At 39.9% G+C, this 18,140-nt stretch overlaps 1 protein-coding gene across 4 annotated transcripts in view; it reads right to left on the bottom strand.

Annotated features, from left to right (window-relative positions):
- The window catches only part of CFAP20DC (CFAP20 domain containing), a 268,987-nt gene that overhangs the window by 18,449 nt on the left and 232,398 nt on the right, over positions 1-18,140 (bottom strand). The window lies entirely within an intron of this gene.

Raw genomic sequence — 18,140 nt, 5'->3', positions numbered from 1 at the left:
TTTAGCAGATACCTGGTGGGGGTGACGCAAGTCAGTGACATTCGGAAGGCATGAATCACTGCGTGTTCTAATTCAAGCCTTTCTCATCTCTAAACTCGCTACTGAGCTTCCTTGTGGGAACAGAGCATGAAAGGGAATGTGAAGGATTTTCCAAAGTGAATTCTGTTTCTTGCATTGATGTTAGCGCTCTGTATCACTGACCTTGTTCTTCTCAAAGGGGACATGTCCTCATGACCCCAAATTTTCTTTCTAAATGTCTGCATTTCCTGCTGTCTTTGTCTACAATGGGAGAGAGTCCCAACAAGAAACTAAGAGGACTGGCTCCCCAGGCCAATCCTGGCCCCATGTTTCCTAAATATAAGAACTTCGCCAAGTCATTTATAACATTGCTAGGCCTTATCTATAAAAAAAGAGATAACTGTTACTCGTTTTTTTTTTTTTTTTTTTGGTTAAGATTAAATGAAAAAAAAAAGGATGAAAAACATTTGGTGTGGATCTGGATATAGAGCTGCACTCAAAAAATTTCAGCTATGACTAATACCATCTTCATTATCAATGGAGTTAACAGAATGGCTTTACCTACAATGATAAACCGAGGCAAGACTGGATTCTGTTGGAATTAAACCAGCAAAGAACTGTAGAATGATTTCAAGTCTGTACAATAGAGGTTTTCTTTGCAAGTCATTTACTCTTCTTGTATAAAAAGTATCTTAATGTAAAAATTATCCAGTTCATATTTGTATTATCTTAAGCACTCATCTCACACACTAGTAAGGTCATGCTCAAAATTCTCCAAGCCAGGCTTCAGCAATATGTGAACCGTGAACTTCCTGATGTTCAAGCTGGTTTTAGAAAAGGCAGAGGAACCAGAGATCAAATTGCCAACATCTGCTGGATCGTGGAAAAAGCAAGAGAGTTCCAGAAAAACATCTAGTTCTGCTTTATTGACTATGCCAAAGCCTTTGACTGTGTGGATCACAATAAACTGTGGAAAATTCTGAAAGAGATGGGAATACCAGACCACCTGACCTGCCTCTTGAGAAACCTAAATGCAGGTCAGGAAGCAACAGCTAGAACTGGACATGGAACAACAGACTGGTTCCAAATAGGAAAAGGGACCCTGCTTATTTAACTTATATGCAGAGTACATCATGAGAAACACTGGGCTGGAAGAAGCACAAGCTAGAATCAAGATTGCCAGGAGGAATATCAATAACCTCAGATATGCAGATGACACCACCCTTATGGCAAAAAGTGAAGAGGCACTAAAAAGCCTCTTGATGAAAGTGAAAGTGGAGAGTGAAAAAGTTGGCTTAAAGCTCAACATTCAGAAGACGAAGATCATGGCATCCAGTCCCATCACTTTATGGGAAATAGATGGGGAAACAGTGGAAACAGTGTCAGACTTCATTTTTTTGGGCCCCCAAATCACTGCAGATGGTGACTGCAGCCATGAAATGAAAAGACACTTACTCCTTGGAAGGAAACTTATGACCAACCTGGACAGCATATTCAAAAGCAGAGACATTACTTTGCCAACAAAGGTTCGTCTAGTCAAGGCTATGGTTTTTCCTGTGGTCATGTATGGATGTGAGAGTTGGACTGTGAATAAGGCTGAGCTCTGAAGAATTGATGCTTTTGAACTGTGGTGTTGGAGAAGACTCTTGAGAGTCCCTTGGACTGCAAGGAGATTCAACCAGTCCATTCTGAAGGAGATCAGCCCTGGGATTTCTTTGGAAGGAATGATGCTAAAGCTGAAACTCCAGTACTTTGGCCACCTCATGTGAAGAGCTGACTCATTGGAAAAGACTCTGATGCTGGGAGGGATTGGGGGCAGGAGGAGAAGGGGACGACAGAGGATGAGATGGCTGGATGGCATCACTGACTCGATGGACGTGAGTTTGAGTGAACTCCGGGAGATGGTGATGGACAGGGAGGCCTGGAGTGCTGCGATTCATGGGGTCGCAAAGAGTCAGACACGACTGAGTGACTGAACTGAACTGAAGATACTTTTGCTCACTCTTCACCTTGGCTATCACCAGGTTATGGCTAGTGAAATAAGCAAAGTGAGTTTGCTGTGAAACTGAATTTTAAAATAATACATTAAGGACACCAGAAAGGATATGTCACAGATTTCCAAGCTAATGGGGCATTTTCTGATAAGCACCTTTTTTTTTTAAGTCCATTTAATTATAGCAGACCAAAAAATTACTACATTGTAGAAAATTACAAGGTCACATACAAATTACCAGCCCAGCGACCTCATTACTCGTTAAGAGAGATGGAGAGCAAGGATGAACAGGAGAAAAATAACCCCCTAAGCGACAAATTAGAAACTTGATACAATGGCCGTAGTAGCTTCTAGCCATGGTCCACGGACATCCAGGAAAAAGAAGATGCTGTAAAAGAAGTAAGACATTACTTCTTAGGCCAATGATTTGGTTAATGTTGCCTTTTTTTTTTTTGTCAACAGTAGCTATAAAAAGTACAGAGTTATTATTTTTGTGATTTTTTTTTTTGCTTGTTTTAAAGTAATTTCAGGGACTTCCCTGGCAGTCCAGTGGTTAAGCCTTTGCCTTCCAATACAGAGGGTGCAGGTTTAACTTCTGTTTGGGGTGCTGAGATTGCCCAAATGCCTTGTGGCCAAAAAATAAAAACACAGAAGCAATATTGTAACAAATTTAATAAAGACTTTAAAAATGGTCACATCAAAAAAAAAATCTTATCATGCTGAGGTTTGACAAAAAACAACATTCTGTAAAGCAAGTATCCTTCAATAAAAAAATAAATTAAAAAAATACCTTAAAAGTAATTTCAGATTTATAGAAAAGGTTCAATAACAGTACAGAGAACTATATCATCCTTCAGACAGACTCCAATTTAAACATTTGGTCACATTTGCTATCTACCTATCATCATCTCTCTATCAAGGGTTGGTAAAATATGCCCATGGGCCACATCTGGCCCACAGCCTGCTTTTATAAGACCTGTAAACCAAAAATAATTTTAATATATTTTAATAGTTGAAAACAATTAAAATAGTAATGTTTTGTGATACATGGAATTTATATAAAATTCACATTTCAGTGTCCATAAATAAAGTTTCATTGCAATACAGCCATGTTCATCAGTTTATATACCATCTATGACAGCTTTTGCGCTATGATTCAGAGTTTAAATATCTGTTATCTTGCCTTTTACAGAAAATGTTTGATGGCCCCCAATCTATAACCATGCGCTCATATTGATTTCTTTAATACTAATATAATACCACAGAGTCATTTTCATTTTTCCCTTTTCTGTATTTGTAACTCCCTTCTGACACTTGGGAAACTGCCTTCCATTAGCCTCAGTATATTTATTTTCTGGAGTACAGAACACACCAAAAGTAGTTTCAGAATTCTTAAGCAAACAAAACAGCCAATAAACACACCAAACCTACTCTCTGGGATTCTGTTTACGGTTCTTTTTATCTTCAGTCAAAATACCATGTTCAAAATTTACTCAGGCTAGTACTTTTTTTTTTAACTGCTATTATTTTTATAAGTAGTATGTTAAACATTGCTAATATGAGTAGTAGTATTAGATCATTATTACCATATTATTAATATTATTTTAATTGGAGAATAATTACTTTACAGTACTGTGATGGTTTTTGCCACGCATCAACATCACTCTGTCACGTGTATATATGTGTCCCCCAACCTACCACTTCAGTGTGGTTATATTATTCATTTGAAATACAGCTAGTGTCATTTGCTTCTGTTTGTGTTATATTTTAGGTCTTTCCCCTTGATTTTTATTACTTTTGCTGAGAGTATGTATTAAAATATTAATAGTTCAAAAGTCAGACGTTCACAGAGAGACATAGTTCGGTGAACAGATTTCTCTCATCCCTTCCAGTTTGTTTCTATCCCCTCATCACTTCAACACCATCCCTACCCACTCCTCCAGAGGTAATCAATTTCATTAGTTTTGGTATCTCTACCGTTCTTTTTGCAAAAATTCAGCTGATACACATCTATTTTTCCATTCCTCTTCTTTCTAATGCAAAAGGTACAATACTATAATCACTCTTTTGCACTTTCATTTTTTTCCAACTTAAAATATATCTGGGAAATTATTCATACCAATTCATAGAGAATGTCCTCTCTTTTTTTTTTAAACAGCTGCCCACTACTCGCACTTGTGTGTGTGTGTGTTCAGTCATATTTGAGCCTCTGCGACCCTATGGGTTGTAGCCCACTACCACTATGTTCCTTTGTCCCTGGATGGCAAGAATACTGGAGTGGGCCATTTCCTCCTCCAGGGGATCTTCCCAACCCAGAGATCGAACCTGTATCTCCTGGGTCTCCTCCATTGGCAGGCAGATTCTTTACCACTGAGCCACCTGGGAAACCCACTCCACGATGTGGCATACATTTATTTCACCACTCTCCTTTCTTTGGGGAAGTTTTAAATATTTTGTGATTACTGCAATTCATGCTATAATGAATAACTTTGGGCATTTCTATTTTTGTATACTTGAAGATACATCTTCAAGGTAAATTGCTGGAAGTGGGATTCCTGCAACAAAAGGTAAATGCATACTCGGCTTTGTTAGATACTGACAAATTTTCTTTACAACGATTGTACCCTTCAGCATTCCCACCAGCAACATCTGAGAGTGCTCATTTCCCAAAGACATGTCACAATACTATGTAGTCAAGTTTTTAATACTTTCCAATCTGAGAGATAAGAACTAATATCTTATTTAATAATTTCATTTTTTAAAAAGCAATCTATTTTTATGGGGTGACTTGTTAATAAGCAGAAATGTGTAGTCTAGCACCTATACCTTCCATGTTTATATTTTTATAGGAGATATTTAATGCTAAGTCATTGTCTTGAACCTTGATCAATTTATTTAAGCCTCTGTCTTCTCAGAAGCATGCCACAAACATCTAGGGATGGGGGAATGTCAGTTCAGGCTCACTCACACATGTCAAGCCCTAGCTCAGTTCTGAACCATGTCCTTGGCCTGCTTCTCACTCCGGCTGCCTATGGGCTGGAACCTGCTCCTGCTCTTTGTCTCGCATTTCCACGTTGTTTGGACTTGATACTCTGTTTTGTTTGGCTCCTTCAGCTCTGACTAGAAACCTTTTCTCTCAAGGACAGATCCTATCCATCTGTAGAGAAAACCCCCAGCTCCTGTGGTGCAGAATATCCTCTTCAGTCAGGCTTGCTCTCTGAGCAGGTTGGGGAGCTACTTCCTATTCCTGCTTTCCTCATGAACCCAGGCAGGCCTCCCACACCTGCCCCTCCTCTTGGAACTGAAGAGAAAGGGCTTGCAGGCACATCTATACATGGGGAGCACCTCTGTCACCAGAAGGTGTGTTTTATTCAAGAGTCAAGACATGGGTTCACTTTAAATCACATACAAATCTAGTGTAGATGAAGAATAAATACCATCTTGTGAATCCTCACGACAGACAAATTTATCTAACATTAAAATCTCACCCTCCCTGCCAATACCATGCTCTTTTCATTCAACTTGCATGTTAGATTTTTAAAGTGGGGGAGTGAGCTTTAACTGAATCAGAAATGACTTAGATATGTTTATAACTGAGGATAATGTCCTCACTTTAGAGTATGGTTTCAGTTTCTTCACTTAAAAACAAGATTATGTTTACAAGAGAATTTTACACACCTGCCAAGCTCCTCTGTCCAAGGAACTGTCCAGGAAAGAATACTGCATGAGTAGCCATTCCCTTCTACAGGGGATCTTCCCAACTCAGAGACTGAACCCAGGTTTCCTGCATTGCAGACAGATTCTCTTCCATCTGAGCCACCAGGGAAGCCCTTCACATATATGGTAAACACTTACTAAACTGCTGTGTTTAGTGACTTCTGTGTCAGACCCTGGGTAATCAGAAAGCTCATAGTCAGATGGAAGAAACATTCTAAGCAACAGAAAATGACATGGGCTGATCAGCTTATCTGTTTATTCATTAAAGAAATTCCCTTCTAAGGAGACTGCCTACAATCTTGTATACATTTAAGTATTTATTAGGGGGAGTAATTATTTGAGAAATCTAAAACAAGACAATTATTACATAGCTCTCGTTTATAGGACTGAGGTACCTACTATCAAAAGTCCTCGGTCAGAGAAGATAGTTCAGTGTAAGATACATATACAGGAGATCTTCTCTTAGGGATTAAGCAACTTGCAGACATTTCTATCCACTACTTATTGATATTTATCATTTGGTACCAGTGCACATTTATTATTCACTGAAAGCACTCTGGGTTTCAAAAATTGTGGCCATGGAACTGACTGGGGAGATGACTAGGAAGCATCTTACTTTGGGGAGAATTCATAGATTCTTTTAAAAGCTGGTTAAAACAAACAAACAAACAAAAACCACCATTTTCCCAGAAAAATAACCAAATGACCAAAAATAACAAAGAAAAATGACCAAAAATAACAAATTTTGCTTTTGATTTTAGTACGTCAGAAATCAGCTGAAGCCCATTCATGGACTTCTGGACCCTGACTTAAGAACTTCCGTACCTTGGACTATCACAGAGATGATGTTTCTGAAGCATAAAACCCATGGTTGGCAAAGTTTTTTGTAAAGGACCAGATGGTAAATACATCACAACTATTCAACTCTGTTGCTGTAGTGTGAAAGGAGATATAAACAATAAGTAAATGAGTGGCATGGCTGTTTTCCAAGAAAAATCTTATTCACAAAAAAAAAAAAAAAAAAAAAAATTCCACCATGGCAGGATTTGGCCCATAAACTATAGTTGAATGACCCCTGTCTTCGAGGAAGGGACTGTGAAGTGGAACATTCTCAAGGCTCTTATGAAAAGTTCTGTCAATTTTCCTCCTATATGCCTTCTGAATCCACCTTTCTCACCATCTCTTCTTCCACAACCAAAGTCCAAGCGACTACCTTGCCTCCTGTTCTGTAGTAAAAGCTCTTAATTTATCCCCTTTAGAGTTGTTCATTCTAGCTTCACCTCACTGTTCTCCACACTATGACCAAAATGCTAATCTGATTATGTCAACCTCTTTTTAAAACCCTTCAGTCTCATTGGGAAGCTCAGGAGAAAGATCAGAATCATTATCTTGGCCTTTGCGGCTCGAGGCTATGGTTTTTCCTGTGGTCATGTATGGATGTGAGAGTTGGACTGTGAAGAAGGCTGAGCTCCAAAGAATTGATGCTTTTGAACTGTGGTGTTGGAGAAGACTCTTGAGAGTCCCTTGGACTGCAAGGAGATCCAACCAGTCCATTCTGAAGGAGATCAGCCCTGGGATTTCTTTGGAAGGAATGATGCTAAAGCTGAAACTCCAGTACTTTGGCCACCTCATGCGAAGAGTTGACTGATTGGCAAAGACTCTGATGCTGGGAGGGATTGGGGGCAGGAGGAGAAGGGGACAACAGAGGATGAGATGGCTGGATGGCATCACTGACTCGATGGACGTGAGTCTCAGTGAACTCCGGGAGTTGGTGTTGGACAGGGAGGCCTGGCGTGCTGCAATTCATGGGGTCGCAAAGAGTCGGACACGACTGAGCGACTGATCTGATCTGATCTGATCCCCTCATCTCTTCATGTTTTTCTAACCTCATCTTGAATTGCTGTCCCTCTCACTCACCATGCTGCAGCCACACGGGGCTTCTCTTGATTCCTGGAGTATACTACACTCCTACCATCACAGGGCCTTTGACCAGGCTGTGCCCCCTTGTCTATACCATGCTCTCTCTCAGGTTTCTACCGCGCCCCCCTTTTATCCTGGTGGAATCATCTCCAACCTTCATATTTCGGCTCAAGCATCACACTCTTAAGAAGTCTTTCTGGATGTTCCCTCTCCAATCTAGCTGAGATCCTTTGTTACCTCTTCTAATAGAGCAACTGTGATTTTCTTATTAAGAGCTCTTATTTCAACTCATAATTATACCTTCATCTGTTTCGTCATTCAGTGAATGTAGTCTCCCCCACTTGACTTTCAGTTCAGTTCAGTCACTCTTTTGTGTCCAACTCTTTGCGACCCCATGAACTGCAGCACAACAGACCTCCCTGTCCATCACCAACTCCTGGAGTCCACTCAAACCCATGTCCATTGAGTCGGTGATGCCATCCAACCATCTCACTCGCTGTCGTCTCCTTCTCCTTCTGCCCTCAATCTTTCCCAGCATCAGGGTCTTTTCAAATGAGTAAGCTCTTCGCATCAGGTGGCCAAAGTACTGGGAGTTTCAGCTTCAGCATCAGTCCTTCCAATGAACAACCAGGACTGATCTCCTTTAGGATGGACTGGTTGGATCTCCTTGCAGTCCAAGGGACTCTCAAGAGTCTTCTTCAACACCACAGTTCAAAAGCATCCATCCTTCAGCGCTCATCTTTCTTTATAGTCCAACTCTCACATCCATACATGACCACAGGAAAAACCATAGCCTTGACTAGATGGACCTTTGTGGACAAAGTAATGTCTCTGCTTTTTAATATGCTGTCTAGGTTGGTCATAACCTAGGAGCCCATTCCAAGGAGTAAGTGTCTTTTAATTTCATGGCTGCAATCACTATCTGCAGTGATTTTGGAGCCCAGAAAAATAAAGTCAGCTACTGTGTATACTATTTCCCCATCTATTTGCCATGAAGTGATGGGACTAGATGCCATGATCTTAATTTTCTGAATGTTGAGCTTTAAGCCAACTTTTTCACTCTCCTCTTTCACTTTCATCAAGAGGCTTTTGAGTTCCTCTTCACTTTCTGCCATAAGGGTGGTGTCATCTGCATATCTGAGGTTATTGATATTTCTCCCGGCAATCTTGATTCTAGCTTGTGCTTCTTCCAGCCCAGCGTTTCTCATGATGTACTCTGCATATAAGTTAAATAAGCAGGGTGACAATATACAGCCTTGATGTACTCCTTTTCCTATTTGGAATAAGTCTGCTGTTTCATGTCCAGTTCTGATGTTGCTTCCTGAGCTACATACAGGTTTCTCAAGAGCACCTAGCAAAATGCCTGGCACAGAACAGGCACCTCCTCAATATTTACCGAATGCATGGAAGAGTCTTTCTGGTAGTCCAGCATACTGAGTACCACCTGGAGTTGGAATTTTCCATAACAATAAATAATGCTGCTATTGCAACCATTTTGCCTCTATGTTATTTTTTCTCTACTTGCTACCAACACACTATTGTTTTCTTATATGTGTTTGGTACACACACAATTTGGGGTCAGCCTGAGGACACACATCTACTGCTTTGCAGCTGAGGCAGAAAAATTTAAATGTCTGCCTCAGAAAATAGAATATTGGTTCATAAATATGTTTTAGTAATAAGAGAAACTAAGAAACTCTATTTTTTCTTTGAAACTTAAACATACACCAAGAGTTCTTAATAGCTTTTCTTCATAGGATTCATCTCTCATTTGAAGCAGGAAGATCAAACAATAAGTTGGAAACACAAATTCTGTATTGGGAACTCTTCTGTATGTCTCTTAAGAGGGATTGGAATAAGTATTACGATGCTATCGTTTCATTTTGGTTGTTTCCTGCCAGAGGTCTCTAACCAGTTTCTCAGTGTTCTTATTTTGAAGGCCTTTTACAACATTTCCACCAAGTGCTTATCTAGTCTATGGATTTAATTACCATCACTGACTGTGCACTTACTACTTTCCAAGATCATATTTCATCTTCAAATAGCTTTGACTATTAGAAAGTTTTTCTTAATGCTGAGGGAAAAAATTTAATTTCATTTCCACGCTTCTCCTACAGCTACCCCTTGGGGCTCCTAAAGAACAATTTTAATCTTCCTCTAAGACACAGTAGGAGAGAGTTAAGGAACTGTCCATCCAGAACTCCTTCCCCTCCCTCTCCTTGCAACAGCTCCCTCTGGCCATATGATCTGGAATGATCCTGTTCCTGCATGAGCCCAGAGGCTCAGCACCTGACTTAATCTGGGTCAATCACTGTGCTTCCCTAGAACTTCTGAAACTGGATATGAAAAAGAGCGACAGTCCCAGAATGAAGATGGACGCCCAAAGAAGCGAAACTCAGAAGCCACTGGTGACCACACTCCCTGTCACGTGGTAGAAGCCAGTCTGAAGAGAGAATGAAGACGCCTAAAGTCCGGGTTCTGGGAATAAAACAGTAGTGGTACAAACTGAATGTACTGGCAAACTGGGGAGATGATATAGGAGTTTGGTTTAGTACATCAAGAATCTGAGGTCTTGCTCTTTTTTCTACGTGATGATGTGTTAGAAATATTTAGGATCCATTACCAGGTCTCAGTCTTAGCTCTTGTTTATGCTGACACTGCTCCACATCCATCTGCTATCATCTGCTTCTATGCTATTAGAATCTCTCCCCTGCAATCTTCCCCCAGCCAATCTGGACTCCCTTGAATCCAGAGCGAGCTTTTTAAAATTTTCTCTTAGGGCAAAAGCCCAAATTCTACAAAAAGCCCAAATTCTTAAAGCTCTGTATAGTCCGATCCTTACTATCTCTACAGCATATTTTTGTGCCTCCCCTCACTGTTACCGCCACTCTACCCCCAAGCGTCAGAGGGAGAGCCCATCCTTACTTCGTCTCTTTCCCCATAATAGCCTAATCTATAGACCGAATGTTTACATCACCTCCAAATTCACAAGATGAAATCTAACTCCCACTATGATGGTGTCTGGATGTATGGTCTTTGGGAGGTGCTTAGGTCATGAGAATGGAGCTCTCACAAATGGGATTTAGTGCCCTAGAGGGTCTTGACTCATCTGCCATATGAGGTCACAGTGTGAAGATAGCGGTCTATGAAACACGAGGAGGGCTCTCACAAAATACAAAATCTGCCAGGACTTTGATCTAGGACATCTCAGCCTCCAGAACAGTCAGAAATAAATCTCTGTTGTTCATAAGCCACCAAGTCTATGGTATACTGTTATAACATCCTAAATGGACTAAGAAACCTAGTTTACTTTCTCCATCTTTTGTCTCAAATTTTACTTCAGAGAATCCCTGCCTGAGTTCTAATTCTACTGCAGCTTTAAAATCAGTCAACGTTCCAGCAGAAAACACTTGGTACACTCAAATTAGGATGATATGAGGAGGGTTTAAGAAAGGGCTTATTACAAAGGTAAGGGTGGGAATGGGGAAACCAAAGGGATAGTCTAGAATTCCAAGGCTTTCGCCATCTCCCCCCATCACCCTCAGCCCCGAGGGAGAAGAAAAGAACAGTGGACAGAATCCACAGAGAGAGAGGGTGTCCTTCACAGGGGCTCTGCCAGGCTGTAAGATCCATAAGGCAGACAATCGTGTCTGTCTTCTTCACCTTTGGTTTGATACAGATACTCAATAAGTGTTTGTTGAATGAATGAATGAACAAATTCTTGTAGGAAGGCTGAGGCTACACGAGAAAGATATACAAGTGAGAGTGAAAAGATTGGAAAACGGATCATTCTCTGAGGAAGAACCAGAGAGGAGGTTAGGAGAACACACCCTGGGAGAAGTAGGAGAAATAACAGGAGTCATAAAAGGCAGCTAGCTGAGAACATTATGAGAATGATTCTTCCCAGATACTTCTTCCTCTCTCATCATAAAAGTGCTCCCAGAGGATGTTTACATTATGGCGACATCTGGAATAGGACTATGTCTCTTCTGCAGCAAAAGTTGGGAAACGCGTTATGTAAACAAGTACTGTATTTTTATCTCATATAAACCCAGGTTTATTTAGACATGTAGCAAACAGTCATACAAAAGGAAAATCATATTCTTTCTTCTGGTCTCTACAAAATGACTTCTCCTGCCCATGTCTTTGCAAGAAAACCCATAAAACAAAGAGAATCCGGCTCCCCTAAGTGTTCAGTGCTATAAGAAATCACAAAAATCATTATTTTACTCTGCTAAATACTTTATACATTCTCTGCAGAACTGAATATCTTTCCAGTGTGGCAGTATTTTCCCTTAGGTTAAGAAAATATTAATGACATATCATCTTGAGATTATTTTACAGACATTGACTCATTAGATATAGCAGGTAATTCAACTCTGGAGGCACAAATCCAGGCATCAGCCATCAAATATAACTATAACACGTGACAGTAATATCCCATCTACTTGAAACAACATGGAAAAAAGGCTTTTCCAGACTATTATCAGCTTAGCTGCCTTATAATTTTACACTGAATAGATGTTTATCAAGCCCCTGCAGTGCTGCAGACTTTGTGCTGTGTATTGACGAGTAAGACATGACTCCTACCCTTGAGGAAATCAGTTTCCTGAAGACAGACTGTTAAGACCAACATTTATAAGACAGTAAAGTAACTATTGCTAAACAGAGGTAAGCCCAGGGAACCTCTTAGGAGGAGGGCTGTGATAAGGACTTTTCTGTTTATCAAAACTGATGAAAGGATTCCTTCTGAAGTACGAGAATGAGGTCACAAGACAGAGAAGAGAAGATGGAAGGGTGTTCTAAAAGGAATGGCATGCACCACAGTAGAACGGTGTAGAGCGTTTGAGGTCCCTCTAGCAGTGTGAAGTGATGGGCAACGGGTATTTACACATGTGCTGAATGAGGAGATACAACAATACTGAAGAAGGCAGTGGTTTTGAACGACAAGCTAAGCAATTCCTACTTTATTTATAAGGCCCTGGGAATCTACTGAAGGCTTTTAAGCCAGAAGAATCTTGGATTTGCATTTTAGAAGCATCATGGTGGCGTCTGTGTGGAGAATGGGATGGTGGGGAATAAGAGGGGGGCCATAAAAGTCATTTAGAAGTTTGCTGGATAATCTAGGAAAGAAAGAACAATTTCATTTAGGAAGTTTAGTTCACATGTGTTTCAAAACACATATGAGGAACACAGAACCTTCCCCTTGACAAAATTCACTTTCCACTGTATCCATCTGCTGTTGTAATACACAGCAATCTCCCAGGAATATATCTTGTTTTTGTAATCCTGTGAGAGTGAAGGTCTCTAGAAATGGCAGTATACTTCAAGGATCTTAACACTCTAACAAGGAAAGTTCTAGCTTCTTTCTGTGTGTCCCATAAGTTATATAAGTTAAATTCAAATAGTTATTGAGTATCCTTGTGCCCAACAGTGTATTGGATATATGAGGATACTGAACAAATACAAGACAGGGAAGTAGTCAAAGACATGAATAGGCAAGTGAGAAGAAAAGATAGAAATGCTCCTGTCTCCTCCAGATAGGGGAAGATACTTGGCCATGTATATGGCTATAGAAATGCAAATTAAAATGAGATACTATTGACACATAACAGCTTGGCAAAAGTCCTAAAGTTTGATGATACTCAGTATGAGCTGAAGGGATGTAAATTAGTGAACAATTTGGTAATACCTATCAAAATTACCTTTGACCAAGTAATTTCACTGTTAGAAGCTAGTTACTGTAGGACTTCCCTGGTGGTCCAGTGGTTAAGAATCCACCTGCCAGTGCAAGACACATGAGTTTCATTCCTGTTCTGGAAGGATTCCACATGCCTCAGGGTAAATAAGCCCGTGGACCACAACTACTGAAGCTGGTGTGCTTTGGAGCCCATATTCCACAACCAGAGAAGCCTACACGCTGCAACTGAAGACTACCCCAACTTGCCACAACTAGAGAAAGCCTGTGCAAAGCAATGAAGATGCAGAGCAGTCAAAAATAAATAACTATTTAAAATTAAATAAAATGAAAAAAAAAAACTTATTGTAAACATATATTTGCCCAAGCTCATAAAGATATGTGTGTGAGGATATTTACTATAGCATTGTTTACAGTAACAAAAAGCTGGAAACCCCTGAAACGTCTAGAAGCAGAGAACTTGCTGAAAATATTATGATATATCCAAACAATTAAATAATATCCAGCGGCTAATGAAGAATGTTTTGATTGTCATGTGAAAATTTAGAAAGAGGTTAAAAAACCTATTCAGTAAAAATCTAAAAATCAAGTTGTATTGTAGAAGAGTACACAGTTTTATCCCATTTATGTCAAAAAATCCATTGTTGTTGTTGTTCAGTTGCTGAGTGGTGTCCGATGCTTTGCAACCTCATGGACTACAGCACGCCACACTTCACTGTCCTTCACCATCTCCCAGAATTTGCTCAAACTCATGTCCATTGAGTCTGTGATACCATCCAACCATCTCATCCTCTGTTGTTCCCTTCTCCAACTGCCTTCAATCTTTCCCAGCATCAGGGTCTTCTTTAGTGAGTCAGCTCTTCGCATTAGGTGGCCAAAGTATTAGAGTTTCAGCTTCAGCACAGTCCTTTCAAGGAATAGTCAGGGCTGATTTCCTTTAGGATTGACTGGTTGGATCTCCTTGCAGTTCAAGGGACTCTCAACAGTCTTCTTTAGCACCATATTTCAAAAGCATCAATTCTTTGGTGCTCAGCCTTTATCACGGAGAAGGCAATGGCACCCCACTCCAGTACTCTTGCCTGGAAAATCCCATGGACGGAGAAGCCTGGTAGGCTGCAGTCCATGGGGTCGCTCAGAGTCGGACACGACTGAACGACTTCACTTTCACTTTTCACTTTCATGCATTGGAGAAGGAAATGGCAACTCACTCCAGTATTCTTGCCTGGAGAATCCCAGGGACAGGGGAGCCTGGTGGGCTGCCGTCTCTGGGGTCGCACAGAGTTGGACACGACTGAAGTGATTTAGTAGCAGCAGCAGCAGCCTTTATCATCATTCAGCTCTCACATTCATGACAACTGGAAAAACCACAGCTATGACTATACAGACCTCTGTAGGCAAAGTAATGTCTCTCCTTTTTAATATGCTGTCTAGGTTGATCATAGCTTTTCTTCCAAGGAGCAAGCATCTTTTAATTTGATGGCTGCAGTCACCATCTACAGTGATTTTGGAGCCCAAGAAAATAAAGTCTGTCACTGTTTCCATTGTTTCCCCATCTATTTGCTGTGAAGTGATAGGACCGGATGCCATAATTTTCGTTTTTTGAATGCTGAGTTTTAAGCCAGTTTTTCACTGTCCTCTTTCACCTTCATCAAGAGGCTCTTTAATTCCTCTTCACTTTCTGCCATCAGGGTAGTGTCATCTGGATATCTGAGATTACTGATATTTCTCCCTGCAATCTTGATTCCAGAACAGTATGAAAAAACACATAAACAAAACATATTTTCTTATATATGCATAGAAAGTTTCTGAAAGGTGCACAAGAAACTGTTAATCTGCGAGGAGGAATGTGAAGTTGGGGATGGAAGAGTAAGACTTATTTCTCATAACTATTTTTCTACTTTGGCTAAATTTTTTTTAAATTACTTTTCTTTTTAAAGGCAGATTCTTGTTCTTCAGTAGCTTCCAATTTGATGGCATCTATAAGAAAACTCCTCTGAAACACAGCTTAAAAATATCTACCAAAAAGTGCTTTAGGTTGACAGGTGCTTACTGGAAACAAAAGTCTCAATTGGTCTCTCAACCAATGGAGGAGGAGGGAAGAAAATGGGGTGCCTTCCTCATGCCAACACACACCATCTGAGCTGATCCTAGCAGCCTTCCCCATTGGAAATATCAACTTCAGCGATGAAAGCAGAACGTTTTGGGTCTTTATAAATGTTGGTAAAGTTCCTGGAAATTGTCAAGATTTCATTTGCATAAACAACAGCAGCTTTAATGCTATAGATATGACTAAAAAAAATAGGTGGTGGCTTATTATTTTTAACACATCATCCACTAGCCTGGGTATGAAAGCAAAATGGTTCCTGGCTGACATCAGCAATGTCAGGTCTGACAATTCACTGATACCACCTGACAAAGAATAGTTACAATGGAAAAATCAAAAGATGCTCTACCACAGAGGGGAGGCCTGGCTTAGAGCTCAGAGAGAACACATAGCCTCTTCTCATTTTAGGAGATATAGTCATGGGAGTGTGTGAAAAGAAATTTAAAATTATGTTTTAATCAGCTTTTCAAAGAGTTTCTTTTCTTTTTTTAGTTACTGGAAGATAAAAGGTCTTAACGTCATGGAAAACTAAGCAGTGACTCACTTATCCTTTACCTTTTGTTGGAGGGGAATAATTTTGGGGTGAAAATTCTCAAGGAAGTCAGTTTATCTCCTCAAACCAGAAAAAACTAATCAAGCATTGTCTGATTAATTAGAGAAACTTGAAAAAAATGCTATCAAGGCCTACAGCTGTAATCAATTTAATCAACATGCAGAGAGCCAATCTGGTTTTCTTGATTAACAAAGCTGAATGTTAAACAGAGAGTGTGACATTGTAGTGCCATTAGCTAAAAGCTACAAATTGAGCATTTTCCCTAAATACTCAAAGTCAGGTCAGGAAACAGTGAAAACTTTCTTTCTTATGATGAGGACCATGGGAATGAATATTTCAATTTTTTCCCTTGATACTTTCATGCCAGAAGTTTCATATAAATAGAAATGTGTAGAAACTTCAGAATGCTTCAATTAAGACAAAAAAAAAATCAACCTCCTGGAAAGACCACATACTAATAAAATAAAGACAAAAGAAGTGATGTGCGATTTCTCTGTTTAATATCATCCAAGTTGGTATGGAATTCAGCAGGAACAGACACATGCGACACACAGAGATGAAATTTCTCTTATTACATTTTTAAGATGCGAATGCAAAATGCATCTATATAGTGCCTAATGAGTAAATTGGAAAATTCAATTTGCTTATTTTATTTGCATGAAGTCAATTTAAATGTCTCATGCAAGATTGCCTTATTAATGGTTTGTTTCTTGCTCTTAAAAACCGTAGTAGTATAGTTATAAAATGATGATTAGATTTTGTGTGGCAGATCTTTGCAATGCAGTCTGGAGTTTTATCTGTTAAAACAGTAATTCTCAATTTTTTTGGGGGGAGGGTAAAATTCTCTTTTTCTGTGCTTGAAATTTAGTAATACTGCTAAATGCTGCTAACTAGTGTGTGGCAATCAGATATTATATTTGTCATGTATAATTTTACCAAAATAGGTTTGTTATGGAGATATGTCAGTGACTTCCCTAAAAATTATATTGAAAATAATTCAAAGTCCTCTTACTATCATTCCCATTCCCATTTTCTTGAAGAGAAATGGAAAGGAAAGAGTACATAGGGCATGGAGGGAAAATGTACAGAGCGAGCTGGTGGAAGAGCTAAAGTCTACCCATTAGTACGTATAATCATAGTTTTGATTTTGGTTGGCAGAACACACTTTTCTGCTATCTCTTCTGCTGCTGCTGCTGCTGCTGCTAAGTCACTTCAGTCGTGTCCGACTCTGTGCGACCCCAGAGACGGCAGCCCACCAGGCTCCCCTGTCCCTGGGATTCTCCAGGCAAGAACACTGGAGTGGTTTGCCATTTCCTTCTCCAATGCATGAAAGTGAAAAGTGAAAGTGAAGTCGCTCAGTCGTGTCCGACTCCTAGTGACCCCATGGACTGCAGCCTACCAGGCTCCTCCGTCCATGGGATTTTCCAGGCAAGAGTACTGGAGTGGGGTGCCATTGCCTTCTCCGATCTCTTCTGAGAACCTAGCTTTTCTTTCCTATGGGCAACTCTCATCATGTGCTTTGGGATATAAACCTTCCTTCACTCCCAGTCTCGGGACAGGCTTGAGACCCAGGGTGGGCTAGAGTTTACTTTTGGGCTTTTGTTGGGTTTATGAGGAGGGTCCTGACTCAAGTTCACCAAACATGTACAGGTGAATGACATCTATTGAGTTTATTTTCCAAACAGGAAAAAAAAAAAAAAGGCAGCGCAAAACTGTGAAAGGTTATGGTGTTTTTCAAGAAGTCCTTCAGAACCTATTTCTATGGGAAGTTTGAATATTATTTTACAGCAGAAGGATACACATAGAATGAGGATTTTTTCATTACAAATAAACATCTTTGAAGATGCAGAGCAAACAACTGTCTCTTCAAATAACAGATTTACCTTATCTTTGGGGGACATTCAAAATATCTGAATGCCATAAACCTCACTTGTAGGTGTTGACAACAGAGTGGTGACAAAGCCACAGTCCATGCTTACATGGAGCTTACAGTTAGGGGTGGAGACAATATATATATATATATATACATTGTAAAAAATACATATATATATAGAAAAAGAATATATATTATATATTCATAAAGAAGTGAAGGAGTTCAGTAAATCCTAAAATATGCCAATTTGACATAATGATTATC

Source organism: Bos indicus, chromosome 22 (genome assembly GCF_029378745.1).
Source record: "Bos indicus isolate NIAB-ARS_2022 breed Sahiwal x Tharparkar chromosome 22, NIAB-ARS_B.indTharparkar_mat_pri_1.0, whole genome shotgun sequence".
NCBI lineage: Eukaryota > Metazoa > Chordata > Mammalia > Artiodactyla > Bovidae > Bos > Bos indicus.
This window is presented reverse-complemented; position numbering and strand designations above follow the sequence as displayed.